The sequence below is a fragment of the Perognathus longimembris genome, chromosome 17 (genome assembly GCF_023159225.1).
Source record: "Perognathus longimembris pacificus isolate PPM17 chromosome 17, ASM2315922v1, whole genome shotgun sequence".
Classification (NCBI taxonomy): Eukaryota; Metazoa; Chordata; class Mammalia; order Rodentia; family Heteromyidae; genus Perognathus; species Perognathus longimembris.
In genome coordinates, this window is record NC_063177.1 from 9,119,606 (window position 1) to 9,138,161 (window position 18,556).

Here is an 18,556-nt window from a genome sequence, read left to right on the forward strand (position 1 = left end):
AACACTGAGGCAAGGTGTGGATCGAGGTGTTCTGAATCTAGAGTGGGAGGCACATGGGGAATCACGAGTCTCTCACTGGTTACTCTTGTGACACAAGGACTTGTGGGAAGTCACAGGGATCCCCTGGCAGAGTACTGGATTTACCTGGGAGCTGAGGGTGAGTTTGCGGAAAGGAACATGCAGGCAAGTGTTAGCAAAGCTCACTTGAACTATCTTTAGAGGAGCTTGCTTGTGAGGTTCTCTGCTGGAGGCAGAGAGAATACACCTTAACTAATAAAGGAGCTCTGCTGAGCCTGGCTGCTTTGTCCAATGTGTTTTATGTACAACACCTGCTTCCTCATGGAACTTGAAATTTTAGTAGTTTCTTGGCAAAGAATGTCTATAGGACTGCCTCCAATGAAAACTTTGAAGTTCAAGCCTGCTCAACTATTGTGGACTGACAAATGTTGCCTGGGCAGAAACATTACACACCATTCTATATTTGCTTGTAGAGAAAGAAACTCTTGCTTTGCCTCTTAGTTGCTGCTACCATGGGAGACAGAGAGCTGGGAAGCCGGGCCACACATTGCTGCAATAAAGATAAAATATCCCCATTAGGACATCCACCCACTGAGACCCACTGGGCATTCTCGGATTTGATTTTAACCAGAAACACTGGAAGAGGAGCCATTCTGGGTCTGGGGACCAGCTTAGGCAAACACACATTGTTTGGCAATGAACAGAGCAGCCTGTGGGAAATTCAAGGGAGATGTTGACAACCCTGACAAAGTTGAGAGGAATCAAGATGGGAAGGGCCAGGAAGGTCTTGGGTTTTATCTTAAGAGCAATGAGAAGTGGTGAGCACACTTTAAAACCAGGAAAGGACATCTTGTTACAACAGTTACCCTGGTGGGGCTGATTGTAGAAGAACAAACTGGAGGCTGGGAGGCCATGGAGGAGGCTCAGCAAGCTCAGAAGAGCCTAGGCGGGCCTCCTGTCCCTTGCCTCCCACAAGGCCTGGGCCTCGCCCCCCCCGCCAACCCCACACAGGCCGGCATGGTGTCCCACATGTCAGCCCCTGCCACACCGTGGAGCACCCGGTGGTGCCACACCTCACAGCTGGACCTGTGGCCTCAATGGAAGTGCTCTGCTATGCCACACTGTCTAATGAAACCACTACCCACATGTGCCCATCCAACCCTTGAAATGTGGCCAGTTGTGACAGAAGAATGTAAGCTCCAATTTTTATTTCCTTATAAGTAATGTAATTTTAATCTTAAATTCTCCACATGAGGCTGGCTAATGGCTACAGTGTCACCAGAGCAGATCTCCATTCTCAGCAAGCCACAGAGTCCTTTCCGGATCCCAAGATAATCTTCCTCCATAACCCCCAGCTGTAAGAATCTCTCCAAGGCATGTCATCTGAAGAAAGAGCTTCTAGCCACCGCTACAGCCCTGGGCACAGCCATTCCAGAGGCACAAACAGGGCCCTGGGCGCAGCCACTTCTGGAGGCACAGACACGGCGGCCCACACTGAGAATCTGAGCCTGATCACCACCAACTTTACAGTACAGACCTTCCAGCATTTCCAGAAGACGCAAGTCAAAACCCCTCAAGCTCCCCCAGGAGCACAGCTGTCAGAAAGAGGTTGAACTCTGAGGAGAGTAGTAATCTGGTACAAAAAGAAATGTACTCACTACCTGACTTACATAACTGTAACTGCTCTGTACATCACCTTTATAATAACAATAACAACATAAATAAATAATTAAAATTTAAAGAGAAGTTGAATTTCTGAAACTTTTTCTTTCCCAAGAGGCCTCTACATTTCCCTTTTGCTCCCAGTAGCCAGCTCTGGAATACTGGGAGACCCTGCCTGGATTATATGTCACACAAGTGCCTTTCCCCAGCAGTGAACTCAGAGTTACCCCTTTGTATTGTTAATGGGGCTCCTTTCAGGGCCTCTCCCAGGAAAGGGGAAAAAAATCAGCTTTGAAATGACTCTGTAACCTGCACATATAGAGGTGACATCCCCACCCAGCAGCTTCTCTGGCTTAGAGTACAAGCAAGCTCACTTAATGCTGTGCGGCGAGGCAGTTTGTCAGCTGTGCTGACAAGGCTGGGATGTAAGCCATAACAGAAGCATGAAACATAATTAATGGGTAGTTGAGAATGGTGGTAAAATGAAGGAAGGAAGGGAGGGAGGGAGGGAGGGAGGGAGAGAGGAAGGGAGGGAGGGAAAGATGTTGTTGGTAAAGGTATCATGAGATTCGGAATTTCCTTCCTATTTTAGAAAGGAGGAAGGGGTTAAGCTCAGAGGTGAAGCTAGTCACTTAACCCAAGCAGCACAGCAAGTATGTGGTAGCACTGGGATTTGAAGCTGGGTCTCAGAAGCTCAAAACTCTACAGTTCTAATCCTGAGGTACTGCAGAGGGTAGCACACCCTGGACAGGCAGCAGTGACAAGAAAACCTCCTTGGGTAGTTTGTTCATGGAAAACTCCCTGATTTTCTAAAGGGACAAGACAGCTAATATGTGATATCGCAGCAATCACTCAGCACACAAGGAGACGAGGCCGAGAATCTTTCCACCAACTCTGCTTGGAAAGCCAGCTGTGCCTCTAATTGGCTTCAGGGATAAAAAATGTGGTTGAGGAATGGCTATTTATTTCACAGTGGGAAGCATGCATTCCGATTTGCTTGATCAAAATCCATTCTGGCACTCTGGGGGGACTGTCAGTTGGGGAGAATGACTGGGGAGCTGGCAGGGACAGGCCCTGGGCTGGGGAACTGCTCAGCTTTGAAGTGTTTGCAGAGCATCGTAATTAAAGGATAGACCCACAAGGAAGCAAGCTGAGCAATGGGAGGGATTGGAACCTGGGCTGCTGAAAATCTCCATGTTGAAATTAATCCTTTTTCTGGCTCCAAAATGATGTACTTTGGTATTTTCTCTAAGGCAGGTGGCTTTATCACTGTTATCCAATTGGGCTATTCCGAATGTAAAGTGTGTGTTTTGGAGCTGGCAGGCAAGGACGGCAAATGTGTGACAAATATCTGCCAACAACAGTCCTACACCCTTGACAGACATCACTAGTCACTCAAAGACCACACACCACATGGAGGCTACACAAAGCTTTAGAAATATTGTTAGAGAGGTCTCCAAGCAGGCATTACCAACTGAATCCAGATAAAACCTATTCATCCTCCTGTACTTTTTATAGTCAGGTGTGGACTATAAGCTTTGTGGGTATGATTTTTGAAGGACAGATAGGTTTTGCTAAAATCAAGTTCCCAAGACCAAAGTCATTGTTGCAAACTCTTTTAAGATGCTAATGTGGTCCCAATACCAGATTAGCGAACTCACAGTCCAGTGAACGAAAGACTGCAGCTAAGTGATCTATCTAGCCTCTACTTACAATGGAAACTTACTACACAGCCAAGTTGAGACAACTTTCAGACGTGCAGGCTATAAAATGGGCTGGTCTTGAATTTGCATCTGCTAATCCTGTTATGGCTGAGTTTTTTGTTTGTTTGTTTTTTGTGCTAGTACTTGGAATTAATTTAGTGCCTAGATACTGTCCCTTAGCTTTTTCATTCAAGATTGATGCTTTACCACTTGAGCCATACCTCCACTTCCAGCTACTTGGTGATTAATTAGAGATAACAGTCTCATGGACTTTCCTGACTAGGCTGGCTTTGAACCATGATCCTCAGATCTCAGCCTCTTTTGAGGAGCTTGGATTACCAGTGTCAGCCACTGGCACCCAACTCTGTTGGGTTGACTTTGAACAAGCCGGGTCTTGACTTATGCATGAAGTATGGGGACATCCTCCTGCTTCCGGGAAGTAGGAGGAGTGACTGAAGACAGAAGACAGAAGACTGAAGACAGGTGGAACAGCTTGCAGGGTAGCTCACACCGGGCAGGCACAGAAAGCATGTCGGTTTTGCTTTTTAAAGTCTGCCAAGATCTGCCTTTCGGAATCTTCCTCTCAGGTTCCCTGGCGATGCCAGGACTCGACTGCTCCCTCCCTCCCATGACAATCTGGCAGATGTTTGAAGACATTCCAGGAGAGTGACACATCTTTTCCAACATTTTCAGAAACCTCCGTGCATGGCTCATTCCTTCTGCTGCGTTTCACATGTGGTCTCAACGTCTCTCAGGTTTGCTCTGACTACACCTGTGTGGCAGGCCTGTTGCTCTCTCATTCTGGGCATGGACATCTGTTCACTCCTTCACTTGTCTGTTTACATATTCACTTGTAGACAGATACTCTGCTAGAAACAAAGAATTCAGAGATAAGCTCAGCTACAGATATGGCCACAGCCCTTCATTGATTCCATCAGGAGTGGTTGTTGGCATTGTTAGCATTTCAAGTCCTCAGGTCCTCCCATTAGCCCCCAGTTCCACCCATACCTAATGAGCCATTCCTATTCACTATTAAGACCTACCTACTTCCCCTTCAGCCCCAGAGAGAAGCTGCCACCTGGATAAGGTGCAGACACCATGTTGCTCCCTCTCCCATGGGAGATATGGCCCCACTAATAAACCTCCTTATAAACTTTCTTCTCCTGTCCGTGACTATCTCCGCATGGTCCCCTGGGATGGCTGGGACAGATCCTTTCAAGCACATTGACTGAATAGTTTACTGTGCAAATCACCATACTGAGAGTTGTAGATGTGATGTGACATCAACCCAATGTGGGTCCTGCTTAGATTTGCTTGACCGCTTAATAATTATTTGTTAACTAATTTACTGAACACCTAATATGTGCCAGACAAATAGGAAGAACTAACAGCATGACAGCTCTGGAGACAGATATGCAGGTGCTGTAAAAATCTGTGACAAGCTTCTGTCTGATATTGTACTTTGTTTTTATACTGTATTTGTGTGTGTGTGTGAGAGAGAGAGAGAGAAAGAGAGAGAGAGAGAGAGAGAGAGAGAGAGAGAGAGAGAGAGAGAAAGAGAAGTGGCTTGAGAAGGACATCTAGATTCAACCATTGCACCTGGATAAGGCTTTATTGACCTTGGTGTAGCTTGAGTTCGGCCAAATAGATTTTCCACAATTGTGTGCTGTCTTTTAACAGCTTTTATATGAGTGGGAAGACTGTGTCTCAGGCCAAATGATATGTTCACTTTGGAGGATGACTGTAGCTTTTGATCCATGCAGCAAATACTGGGGTTTCTGAGCTGCCCAGGCTCCCTTCAACAAATGCCATTCCTGTTTCCAACATGGGGCTGGAAAATATTGAGCCAAGAGGAAAGGTGGGAGTCAAGTCTTCAACTAAGGCATCAAGCCAGGTTGAAGGGCAGGGAGTCCCCTGCAGGACAGAGAACAAAGCCTTCTCTGTGTGGCCAGCTCACTCCTGAGAGGATGCAGGGGAGTATGCATTTCCTCCCATTCTTTCAGATCCCAGATGTAGCTGCCAATGCACAGCTCACTACAGTAAATTCAACACTTTATTTACTGTGAGGAATCCTAAGTGGGCATACCCCTTTCTCATTCTCACTGGGCCACATCCTTCTCTTCAGGGGAGCCAGGGAGAGGCCAGTGGGGGGTTAGGAAGTGCCATTGTTCTGGAAAATCCCTTGCCACCACGATGCCCTGTGCTGGGGTGGGGGGAGGAAGGACTCGCCCTTGCCTGAGGAGCAGAGTCTGTATTAGGTCCCCAGTAAATAATTCAGCAGTGTCTGCTCCTCCAGGATGTTCGTTCTGGCAATTAGTGAAGGTTCTGCAGGGATTACCTTGTTTCCAGCATTCTTTGACTTCTGACCTCAGTGGATTCAATTCTGCTCCTTTAATAATGTCTGAAAGTTGTAGACTCTGTTGAGTGAGCAGGATCTCTCCTGCAGAAATCAGTGGAGGTCCTGGAGCAGCATACTATGTATTCAGGAAGACTGAGCCCTGGTTTGTTGGGGAGTGGGTATAGGGGAATCAGGGAAGGTAAGTGTTTCCTTTGATGTGACTGGGAGCTAGACAAAACCTGATAAGATGTGTGGGCTAGGGTGGGCTTTCCAGCATGGCTGGGATGAGCTGCTGCCTTGAATGTTTGGAGGCTTTACAGGATTCCGGAGGAGATTGGGAGGCTGGGAGATCCCACAGTGCTCCAGGCTGGAAAGGCAAGCTTCTCTTCCATTGCCTTCCCTTATTCAACAGTAATATCTATTGCAGGCAGTGGTCTGAGCACTGCAGGAGGCATACTGCGAGCAGAGGCAGTAGTGGATGGACAGGCATGGAGCGGCAGGGGAGAGGACAGGGCCTCCCATCCTGCACCACTGTGAGCATCTGCACTGGAGGAGGCACACTGGGAGTGATGGGGGAAGATAGACACCTGGGATACACAGGCACGGAGAGGCAGGGGAGAGGACAGTGCCTCTCATCCTGCACCCCTGTGAGCATCTGCACTGGAGAGACCCATGAGGCTCCTTCCCACAGAACCCTGCAGCACAATCAGGAATGCCCCAAATATCTAGAATCACAAGATGAAGCTACAAGGGCTGAGATCTTCCACCTGAATCGAGGAGAAAACTACAACAGGCAGAAGGGGAAGGGAGGGAAGGGACCACCTCCCAGGTAAAAGTGGAAGTGAAGGGAGGGAAGGAGGGCCTTGTGCTCTGGCTCTGTGTTTCCACTCAAGGTTAGTGCGCTACTGCTTGAACCACAGCTCTACTTCTAGTTCTTTGCTGGTTAATTGGAGATTAGAGTCTCTTGAACTTTTCTGTCTGAGGCTGGCTTTGAACCATGATCCTCAGATCTCAGCCTCCTTGGTAGCTAGGATTACAGGTGTGAGTACCAGCACCTGCCCTACCTTGAGGTCTTGACACTTGAAGCAGAAGTGATCATAAAGTATGTCCGTAACAGTTAAAACACGTGGGCATAATTTTAAGATGGAAGGAGAGGCAGCTAAAAGGACACAGAGCAGATAGCTGACCATGAGGCAGACCAGCTGGAAGGGGCTTCACAAAGTGTTACTATGCAATGACACTGACAAGGGACTGACAAGGGTGTCCCATTGCTTGGACTCAACCCTCTGTGATCACTCTTCTATGTGCTCTCTGATGACGTATCCCTCTTTGCAGCCACTAGGAAAGTGAGGATGAAGATGATGAATGTGTTTTTCAGACAAAAGAACTAAGACTCAATTAATTGCCCAAGGCCACAAGTGGAGAAAGCAGGGGTTGGTCCTCAGACCTCTGATAGTTTAGCCCCTGGGCTGTCTCTTCTCTCAGACCAATTCTATCTTTCCCCAAGTGTGGAGAAGGGACCAGGAATCTGGGCTGGCTGACACTGAAGAGAAGAAGAAATAGGAGAATCCAGCACTCTGGGCATGCTGGCCTGTGTGACTAGTGAGATCCACTCCTAAAATGGGAAGATGGGGCTTAAGAATTTTAGGATGGAAGCCAGGTACCAATGGCTCAAGCCTTTAATCCTAGCTAATCAGGAGGCTAAGATCTGTGGGCTATGGTTCAAAAACAGCCCAGGCAGAAAAGTCCTTGAGATGATCAGTAACCACCAAGAAGCCAAAAACAGAGCTGTGACTCAAGTGGTAGAGCACCAGCCTTGAGTGAAAAAGCCCAGCCCCTGACTTCAAGCCCTAGTACCAGCATATAGATACCAAAGGCAGTAGACTTTCAAGATGGACAGCGTAGGACATGGCACTCCCTGCTACTAGGACCTATGAGGTCCCTTTCACTACATCCTGTTCTGGGCTCAAGAGTGAGCATGGTAGATACTGAGCTTCCCCACGAAGGTGGGGTGAGCCTTTTTTGCAAGGCTCAGTGGTTTGAATTTAATCCTGTAGGGATTGAGGAACTGGTGAAAGATTTTAAGAAAGCAATGATCCTGTCTGAGCCCGAGCTTACACGTGGGAAATCCTCACAAACACAGAGAGGGAGTGAGGAGAAATCCCAATGGTGGTTTTCTTCACACAGCCTGTTGGGGATCTCTTGACTATTTAAGAAGCTCTGCCCAAGAAAGTTCAGAGGCCACACTGGGAAAATCCTCATTTAGGATGTTGAAACCATTAACAGTGTTATTAAAAAAATCTCAGCTGGAAGAAAATATTTAAATAGAAGTCATTAGCAAGTGTATTTTTGAAGCCAACAGTGCCTAATAAGTCAAAAATTGCTTTTCCTAAAAAAATGTATGGAAGAGTTCATCCCCTCCTTTCCTGAAGTGCTCAATTAGGAGGAAAAGGTATTGAAAGGCAAGGAGTGCTTTCTTGTTAGGCGTTGTCCAACCATAGTGATAAAAAGCAGCCCTTTAAGTATAATTTATGTCTGGGACAAGAGTTTGGAAATGGGTCTGCTTAGAGCTAAAAGCGTCATAAATAAGCTGGGGAGGGAGAAGGTGCTGGCTCTGTGGGGAGTGATGGAGTATGGTCTCGGCTGCCCCCACCAGAGATGAGGGGGCTGCTGCCTCCCGGGTGGGTGGGCGACAGGACATACGACTGTCCTAGTGGGAGAGGACGTCTCTCAGCCAGGCAGGGCCAGAGCTTATGCAAAGGGCCATGTTCTGACACACCTCCTTCGGCTTTTTGCCAGCCACTGGACACAGGACTGTCTCCTCCCCATGGCCTGGCACTTGAGGTGAGAGAAAAGCCAGTGCCAACAAACCCATGACACTATGACAAGCACAGTGTGCAAACCCATGGCACCATAACAAGCACAGTGCCAGGTGTTATCAGGGTCAGACTGCGCACAACACAACAATAAGACTGCATGGGAGCTGGGCCCCAGTGGCTCAGGTCTGTAATTTCAGCTACTCAGGAGCTGAGATCTGAGGATCGTGGTGTGAAGCCAGTTTGGGCAGGAAAGTCTGTGGGACTCCAATTAACAAGCTAAAAACCAGATATAGAGGTGTGGTTCAAGTGGTAGAGTGCCAACCTTGAGCAGAAAAAGCTAAACAAGAGTGTAAGGCCCTAAGTTCAAGCCCCAAGACTAGAATACACACACACACAAACACACACACACACACACACACACACACACACACACACACACCCTGCTTTTCTGTGTGCATGCACATGCCTGGGCTCCTGTGCGTGTGTGTCTATGCTCATAGGTGGCTGTTAATCACCGAGCAGCCTCTGCATGCATACTTGCATTGCTGAGGGTGCCTGTGTACAGGTGCGCAGATGCCCTGTGTATGCATGTGTGTACATCCTTGTTGCATGCATGTATGCCAGAGCATAAGAGTGAGGAGCATTATGTGTGTGTGTGTGTGTATAGGTCTACCATTCGATTGGAAACACCATTTTGAGCACATCTGAATTTTAGATACCATAAATTCCTACAGGCAAGAAGACATTTTTTTCTCTCAAACTTTGCCACTGGACCTGCTGCTCCCCAAGTCTCTCTCACATAACAAGCAGAGCACATTAGACAGTTTCAGAAAGTCATGCAGGATGGTTTGGAGAAGACACAATAGCCTAGAATTCCCTCAGTCTGTCGTAGATGGTAGAAAGTAAGAGAACTTGAACACAGATGGAGCAATGCATTATTCCCTGAGTCTGACTCCATAATGTTTGGCTGTTGTTCTAAGCAAACCTTTAAAGGTTGTTTTAATAAAGCAACAAGGAGAGTTATTTATTCTGAAGAGACAATCCTTAAGATGAATAAAGAAGTGCTCTGGCTGTGGTGGAGCCAGGCCTGTCTTCATGGAAGATGGCCGGTGGGGGTTGCTCCTGGGAGGGAGGACTGAGGCTGAACCCTGGTGGGGTTCCAGACCCCAGAAGCATCTGAGCCTGTTGTGGGGAGGGACCAAGGAGGTGGGAGGGTGGTACAGGGCCACAGAACAGAGCCCTGGAGCCAGGTCTCACTGTCCCCGTTGGATTCCACAGGGGCACAGTGTCTCTGAAGTGGTGCGTTCACTCAGAGCCAGTGCTGTCAGCCTGGAAATCGAGGTGACAGAGGCTTAGTGACTCCTGGCACTTGCTGTCACTTCCCATTTCCTTGCTCCTTGCAGCCTGGTTGGAGCTGGGGGCAGGCTGATTCCAGTCTTTCTCTCAGGTGTGAGGAACCAGGATGGGCCCTGGGCCAGCCACCCAGGGCTTTGGCTGCTAGCAGGGGCTACAGGAAGACAAGCAGGCTGTGGAAGCCCCAGTTATTTCCCCCCAAACACAGCCTGAGTTTCTGAAGGTCCTTCATGAACCCAAAGACACTTCTCTGCACTCTCCATCCCTGGCTGCCATAGCAACCTACAGGCAGGCCCAGAGATGACGGTGAGGACCTGTCACCCCTCCCTTCTCTGGTCCATGGCTCCATCCCTGGCTGCCATGGCAACCTACAGGCAGGCCCAGAGATGACGGTGAGGACCTGTCATTCCTCCCTGCTCTGGTCCATGGCTCCCATCCGGTGGTGAAAGATGTATAAAGGCTCCCAGGATCTGGCCCCAGGACCAGGGCCAGATACTTTTAGGGTGCCCTACCCTCCCTTCCCTTGAGCATTTGATGTGCTTTCTTGCTTTAGGGTTGGTTAAACCATACCTTTCTCTCTTCATCCCAAAATATTCTGCACTGTTTACTTTTTGCTTCTTTAAAGTGTTCTCAAATTCTACTTCTCTTTCTCCAAATGTCTTCCTTGTTATTATGAGCTTCCCAATTGATGAAAGCAGAGTGAACAGGGCTCTCTCTCTCTCTCTCTCTCTCTCTCTCTCTCTCTCTCTCTCTCTCTCTCTCTCTCTCTCATTTTATGCCAGTACTAGAGCTTGAACTCAGGGCCTGGGCAATGTCCTTTAGCTTTCTCCTTTCTGGCTTTTGCACAGACTTTCTTATCTGGGCTGACTTCAAATGGTCACCCTCACATCTCAGCCCCTTGACTAGCTAGGATCACAAGTGTGAGCCACTGCTGACAGAACTCTTCTGGTTAATACAGGCACCTTCCCCGTCCTCAGCTCCCATCCCAGCCCACTCCATCCACCCTCCAATTCTGTAGCTGAGCACATGCTTAGCTTTCTCAACCCCACCCCAGGGGCACATGCTTGGCTTTGTGTAGAGTTCTAAGACAGAGATGAAGTGAATGGACAGAGACAGTGGGGTGCACAAAGCACTGGGCCTGGGACCCATCCTCCCTGAGCCTGCCCCGTTCAGATGCCACCCTAGTCTGGGCAGGCCGCTTTGGTGAATGCGAGCAGAGTCCTTGCCTATGGGAAGGTCCAGAGAGTTCCACCATTAAGAGGCAGCACCCAGGCCCCTGTCGATCTTTACTCCGCTTGATTCCCACTTCTCAGAAGTGGAGACTGAGGCTCCAAGAGGCAAAGTAACATGACATGCTCTGGGTTGGCTTTGAACATGGATCCTCACAGATCTCAGCTTGTGGTGCTTGGGGAGCAGATTCTCCTGGCTTGCTGAGCTGCCTTATGTCACCTCCTTCCTGTTCCTTCTTAGCTCCCTTCACCTTTGGTTCTGCTGGGGGAATACATAAAGCCACACAGGAGGAAGCAGATAACTGGTTGAGGAACACTGCACCCGTCCAGGGAGCTTTGTCTTTCCCTTCCTGCCCCTGATCTGGTGAAGGGTGGGCACATGGCAGGCATTGAATTGCCTTTCCTCCTGCATCTCACTCTCCAAGAGTCCCTTGATCTGCCTCAAGGGTTCAAGGAGAACATTGGCATCTTCCTCTTCCCACCCAGCTTCCCGTCCCCTGGGCTTCAGCAATGATGACTGCATCCTCGCTTAGAAACAACCCAGCAGTGCTCTTCCTGTGGAACTTCCTCCACCAGCTGAACCTGGGGAAAGTGCCAAGATCAGCCACAAGGCGACCGCACAGAGGCAGGGCCCCAAACTCCTTTGGACAGCGGAGCTGCGGGTGTCCCTTTGGGGCCTGTGGGTGCTGAAGGTGGGGTGAGGGGTGAGTGGGTGTGATGATCCAGGTAGAGCCATAGGGATGAAGTGAGCTGAGTCCAAATGGACTGGAGCTCTAACCTTGCTGTCCTAACTTTCCTGCTGTGGGATCTTGGTGTGGTCTCTGAACCACAATGTGTGTGTGTGTATGTGTGTGTGTGTGTGTGTGTGTGTGTGTGTTTGTGTGTTGGCACTGGGGCTTGAACTCAGGGTCTGGGTGTTGTCTCTGAGCTTTATTGCTCAAAGCTGGTTCTCTACTACTTGAGCCACTGCTCCACTTCCAGCTTTCTATGGCTAATTGGAAACAAGAGTCCCAGGATTTTCATGCCCTGGGATGGCTTTGAACATGCAGCCTCACAGATCTCAGCTTCCTAAGTAGCTACAGCTTTGCAAAATGGACCCCAAACCAAATGGATTGCATAAGGCTGTGAGGAGGCTAACCAGCAATGTCATACAAAATGCCCAGCAAAGGACCCAGCAGTCCATGGCTTATTGGCAATAGCGGCTTCTCTGCTGCTTGGCAAAGGCCACGTGGCCAACATTGGTCCTTTCTGAATGATGAGGATGGGAATGGTTCTGCATGGCACACACACACACACACACACACACACACACACACACACCTGCTTTCACACCCAGGGGTCTCCACCTTGACTTTTAACCCAGGAGGAAGACTATGGGTGCACTGGTGGGGACGGGGGATGAAAACCACATGTAGAGTCCAGTAGGACTTCCCAGAGGAGGGAGAGACTGTCTTGGGGCCCAGAGAAAGGGAAGCCTTGGGAGATCGGGAGAGTGTAGCGGCACCAGGCAGTGGTTTCAGGTGTGACCTCTTCTGGATATGGGGCAGCACAGACTGATGGGAACATGGGAAAAGCCCAGGTTAGCATAGAGTCTAGAAGATGAAGCAGGGAGAGAAGAGCTGGGATGACTGGCTTCAGTGACTGCACTTGCTGTCCATGGGGAGGGCCCACCATGAAGGGATGAAGAGAAAACTGGCAAGAGCACACTGGCACCACCAGATAGGCAGGGGCTTCAGGTTGAGCTGTTGGAAGGATTTGGAGCATCAGGAAGTGGTCAAGATGGTGGAAAAGAGAGCCCCCCAAAAGGGACTTAGGGATACGGGATGAACGGGGGGCAGGGGGTCTGTAGTGAGCTGGGCTAGATGCAGAGAGAAGTATGGGAGGTGTACCCAGGTGTGTAGCTCAGGTCCTTGCTGGGTTGTAGAACAACTGACCAAGGGGTAAAAGAGGCTCAGGGATGAGAAGGGGAGATGAGCTGTCAGGTGGGGTCTGAGGTGGGCCGGTGGTAGGCTGTGCAGGGGCAGGCATTGGGCTCAGAGCAGAGATCAGCCTAGGAAGAAGCAGGATCTAGACGAGGAAAACACTTGGAGCAGGAGCTGGGCACAAAACTTTCAGGAACATCTTGAAGAGACGTACCTGAGACCTGAAAAGAGGACCTGTGACTGAGATGGGGAATACCACAGAGGGTGAGATGGAGGGAGAGGCAGCCCCTCAATCTGGTGTTCATAGAGTACTTGCACCCCAATTGTGCCTTGGATTCCTGTCCACCACAAATTTGAAATTTGATGTTGCACCCCTCCACTCCCCACCCTGACACGCAGAATTTTATTTCAGCCTCCAGCTACCCAACCACTCCTGTTCTGTTAGGATTCCTCCCATAGCTTTTCCCTCTCCCTGTCTCTCTCCAGGACCACTTGCTGGCCATTTCTTCATTTCTGGAGCTTGGTCAATGGCCTTATACCTCAAGAGACAACATTTGTAGTCACATAATGCCATCAGCTTCAGAAAGTCCCTCCAGTGTATTTACCTGCTGCCTGGCAGTGTTTCTTGAGACTGACAAGGCTGGGGGGGAAAGCAAGGAATTAATAAGACATCATTACAAATCAGAGGAAACTGAAGAGATGTGACAATTCGTGTCCTGTGCGGCCCTGCATGTCTGCCTGAGCAGAAGGGGACAGTGATGGGGAAAACAGTGATAACAGGAGTCTGTTAACAATATCATACCAACAGCATCGGATGGCATAGTTTTGATGGAAGTACCACGGTAACGCAAGATGGCAATTGTGGGGAGAATGAATATGAAGGGCCGGAGAAGCAGGGGACTCTTCTCTTTGTACCTTGACTGCAAATTTAAAATGATTCCAAAATGAAAAGTTTATTAACGTTTCAATGCTACATTTCTGGTTTCAGTGGTTTATACTTCAGCTGTTCCAGTGACTTAAAATAAACCACATGGTAGTTCAAGACCTTTGATGACTGACTTACAAGGAAAGTTGTAGCAAAGATGAAGCTTACCTGCTCCCCACACAGGCAGCAGGGAGCCGTGGGAGTGAAGCAGAGTCCACTTCTGCCATCTTCCTGTACCATAATCAGCTGGCAGGCTATACCTACTTACATCTTCCACTTTTTCACTTGGAGACATTCTGATTATAAGACACCTGCAAAACTGTTGATTGCAGCCCTCTCTACAATAGCCAGACAATGGAATCTGCCAAGGTGCCCAACAATGTGTGTGTGAGTATAATACATATGATATGAATATTTTACAGCATAAAGAAAAACAAAATCATATCATTCTTCAGGAAAATAAGTATAATTAAAGGACATCATACTGGGCGGGAAAAGCCAAGCTCAAAAAACAAAATATCATACGTTTGCACTGATACCTGAAAGATATATGAACCCATGGACTTGTACATACCTATAAATATCTATGTACATGACTTTATATGTGGATAAACACAGAACATGAATCTAACTAAGGAACTACTTAGGAAGAGACAGGGAAGGAGAAAGAGAAAAGAAAAATAGTGAATTCATTTGAAATACATTTTAAAAGAAGCTGAATATGGTCAAAACAGACTGCAGCTATAAAAATGGATCAAGGAAACCTGTTGAAATTGTTTGAGGAAGGGGGAAAGGAGGAGAGTGATAGAGGGATGAGATTGATTAGAATGTATTATAAGCATGTATAGAAATTATCAATAAACTCTCCCTCTATATAAATAATATATGCCAAGTCAAAAGCTTTGAAAAAGAAGACGTAAACAGTTCTTCAAGATCAGTCACTCACTGCCTCTGGAGGCAGGAGGGAGGACCAAGCAGATGTGAACCTAGATCTAACAACCATTATTCTAGCCCCTGCCATGTTATTAGACTCTCTGCTGGGTGGACCTGGAAAATAGTCAGAGATATCACTCATTTTACATATATGATATGTACATATGTGGAATAGATACATTATATACCATGATATATTTCATACACCATGTCCTATATCATATATATAACATATAAATCATTGTATATATTTTGTCCTTAAAACTCCAGCCTAGAAGAAAGCACTCTTCTCCACTTTTCAGATCTTAATGTCACCTTAGCATTTTACCCACAACAGAGCTCCTTTCAAAATTGGAGTCCATCCTCTTAGTTCTAAATGCCTTGGTGTATTTTGAGCCATGTGCCCGGCATCTCTACCAGGAGTACATTTCATCTTGAGAAACCACGTCCTCTGCTCACCCACAGACAGAGCTCTTCATCGGTTCAAGTTCGGTCAGGAGGTGGCAGAAGTCAGTTGCAGCTTGTGGCTCCACTTCAAACCCTCCTTATTTTAGTTGGTCCACACATCTTCAGTTACCACCTCCAGGGAAGTCTCAGCTGCTCAAAGCTCTCCATGCGGGCTGAGCTCCTTCTGCCAACCCTTCTTAATACTGACACTCCTCTCCCCCCACAAACCATGAATCATTAATAGCATCTACCATTGGGATTGCTATCTATGGCAGCTACTTCTTAAATAGTAAGACTTGAAAATCAAGATTACTTCCTGGTCCATGGGCTGCAGAATGGATGTTGTGTTAGAAGGCATAAAACCAAACCCAAATCTACTCCTGGGAGAGATGGTGTTAATTAGAAACCAGGACCCAAGGGGGTAAGTTTCAAAGGAGGCTGTACAACCTGCTCAGGTCCTGCCAGAAAAGGAACTGAGACTTTCTCACCTTTGCTTCCAGTCCGTCTGATTCTTACCATTCACTGGCTGCCTCTGGCACACACCTGGGGAGTCCAGCTGCTCCCAGAATAGGCCAGGCTCAGGGTCCATTGTGTCCTAGGCAGGCCTGGATGATCCTTCCTGCTCCAGAACCCCTGTCATTTCCTGTCTGCAGGCCTGGCTCACCAGGGGATGCGATTGTCACTGGCATTCAAGTGGCTTCCACATTCACAGAATGCAAGTAAATACACAAATCCCAGCAAAGTGTTGGTGCCAGCCTCTGGTCCTCCCTGTGGGAGCAGGCGTCAGACAGTTCACAGCATCCTGGGGGAAAGAAAAACACCAAGAAAGAAAGAAGAACCTGCAGCTCCCCTTCCAAGAGTGGCCGAGGTTCTCCAGGTCCCTGAAAGATGCTTCCTCAGATGAACAGGAATGAAAGGCTCCTCGGGACCCTACAGGCAAGGGAAGTGGTGGAGCCACAGCCAAGAGCTGTGTGGGCAGAAGAGGAGCTGCTTCTCATTCCCACCACTGGCCTCAGGCAGGGAGATGAGAACAATGAGCCATCCTCACTCTCCCTCCAGGTCTTTCTGGTGGTGTGCAAATGTGATGGCTAGAACCAAACAGCCAGAGTGAAAAGCAAACATTCCCTTAAGGTGGTTGTTGTTGTTTTTAGAAACATAGTGTCCATTGTGAATCCATTTCAGTTCATTAAAAAAACCATGTCACTCTAGACACACTGCATCTCAAAAATTCAATTTTTTTAATTTAATAAGTATTTATCAAACATGTTTATGTGCCAAGATTTAAGCTAGGAACTGAAAGGAATGCTCTGCATGAGAAAGTTCCCGAGCTATATGGGAGATCAAATTCTAGCTGGGGGGCTGCCAGGGTTGAGGAGGAGGAAGAGACATGCATAAACCTTTAAACATAGGAAATCTTTCCACCCCAGGCAGAGCTTCCCTGGGAAAAAGGCATTGGATGAATGGAGAGATGTGACATGGGTGGTGTTCTGGATGTTAGCAAAACCCTGGAAGAACCCCTTGTGGAGTGTTTACTCATGTGTGATCTGTGACTTGCTAATTCTGTGGCAGATGCTGTTCTATTTACACACTCATCAGCCTGAGCTTTGGATGTTTTCCTGTCCAGGTCTCTGGGCTGGTGACACCTGCAGGGAACTTCTTCCTATTGGAGTCTCCTTTTCAATGGGAAATCTCACAGCAGGCATTTTGCTGGGTGAGTAAGTGGAAGGAAGGGGGGAGGGAGGGACAGGGAGGAAAATGCACAATGAGTTAGTGTGTTTGGTAATAACAATATGAATATTCCTATTCTATAATGGATATGGATTTGTCAGGGGAGGGGCTGGAGTTTCTACAGGCCTAGAATGTGGAGGGTGCACAGAATTGGCCACTGTTTTCTCGCTCCCTGGATCCTGAACCAGGCACCTAGAGGGCTACAGAGAGCTCAGCCTTCATTCCTAAGCCACAAGTTCGGTTCTAGCTCTGTGCTTTCCTCCACTAGCTGTACAGACGTCAGCATCCATCCCCCAGCTGGGTGCCACTGTCTGTCATGCAAGAAACTGGTCCCCATCGCATTCCCTCCCTTCTGCCCTGCACCTGTTGAAAGCTTGCTGTTGGAGTCAGGCTGAACAGCTCTGCCCCTAGCGGGAGTCAGAGGCAGGAAACTTCCCTCTGGCAGACCAGTTAAGAGCAACCACCACCTGCTCCTCCTCTGCCCTCAGCCTCCAAGAACATCTGAGCAGCCAGCCCTGGGTGAGAACTGAGCCCACAAATGCACCAGCAGGGCAGGTTGGAGGCTGTGACCTGGGGCTCTGGGGGACAGGGGAGGGGCTCCTCAGTGGGAGGGGGGACCCTTAGAGTTGGATCTAGCCTTTATTGAAAAGGGGAGATTGTGTCTAGACCTGGGTGTTTGTCAAGCATCTGTTCATGTGTGTGTGTGGTGGGGGGGGGGGGTGCACACGTTGTGAGGCAAGGCTGTGGTCCCTCTAGGAGAGTATGCCTGTTAGTGGATCTGACTGGTGTGTGGCACCGATTGGATGAGTGAGGATCGGGGAGCTGGTCTGTCGCTGTGTGCCAGCGCAGGGCAGTGTGCAGCCGCTGGCTGAGCCGGAGTGCACAGCAGGGAGATGGTGCTTGGTGAGCGTCCTGTCTGGGCCGTGCTGCTTCTGTGGACCGTGGTTGGGGGATACTGAATATGTGTTCTCACACACACACACTGGAGTGGTTCTGTGCAGGGTGTGTGTGTGTGTGTGCACGCGCGCGTGCGCCTAGCCCTCCATGGGACACTGATTCTATCAATCATAGTGACAGGACACTGTGTGTGTGTGTGTGTGTGTGTGTGCGCGTGTGCGCGCGCGCGCGCACGCGCCCGCACCTGCCTCTGTCCTAGCTGGTGTCTGAGTAAGTGGGACGGAGCCCCAAGTGTGAGAGTGTGGGTGTCTGGTGATTCAGTGTGTATTTGTATCAGACTGTGCGTCTGTCACTGTGTCTGCATTTGGGTGAGTGTGGCGGTGTGCTCTGTGTCAGTGCCCGGTGTGTGCGTGCGCGCGTGTGTGTGTGTGGGGGGGGGGGTGTAGGGTGTTGGCGCCATGGTGTGAAGGCAGTGTGGCTCCAAGGTAAGGCTCTTGCTGAGTGTGTGTGGGGGGCACAGCGGGCAGGGGCCTCTGGACTGTGCGAGTCTCGCGGGCCGGGCTGGCCGCGTGTGAATCCCCG

At 48.9% G+C, this 18,556-nt stretch overlaps 1 protein-coding gene across 2 annotated transcripts in view; it reads left to right on the forward strand.

The window, feature by feature from the left end:
- Nucleotides 1-11,815: 11,815 nt before the first annotated feature.
- Nucleotides 11,816-18,556, forward strand: part of Wscd1 (WSC domain containing 1) — a 50,201-nt gene continuing 43,460 nt past the window's right edge. The window contains exons 1-2 of one of the 2 annotated variants that reach the window (XM_048366181.1): nt 11,816-11,848; nt 16,974-17,060. The gene's annotated coding sequence lies outside the window, so the exon portion shown is untranslated. Of the gene's footprint in view, nt 11,849-16,973; nt 17,061-17,549; nt 17,597-18,556 lie in introns of those variants that run through there. The other variant, XM_048366182.1, reaches the window with a different exon arrangement.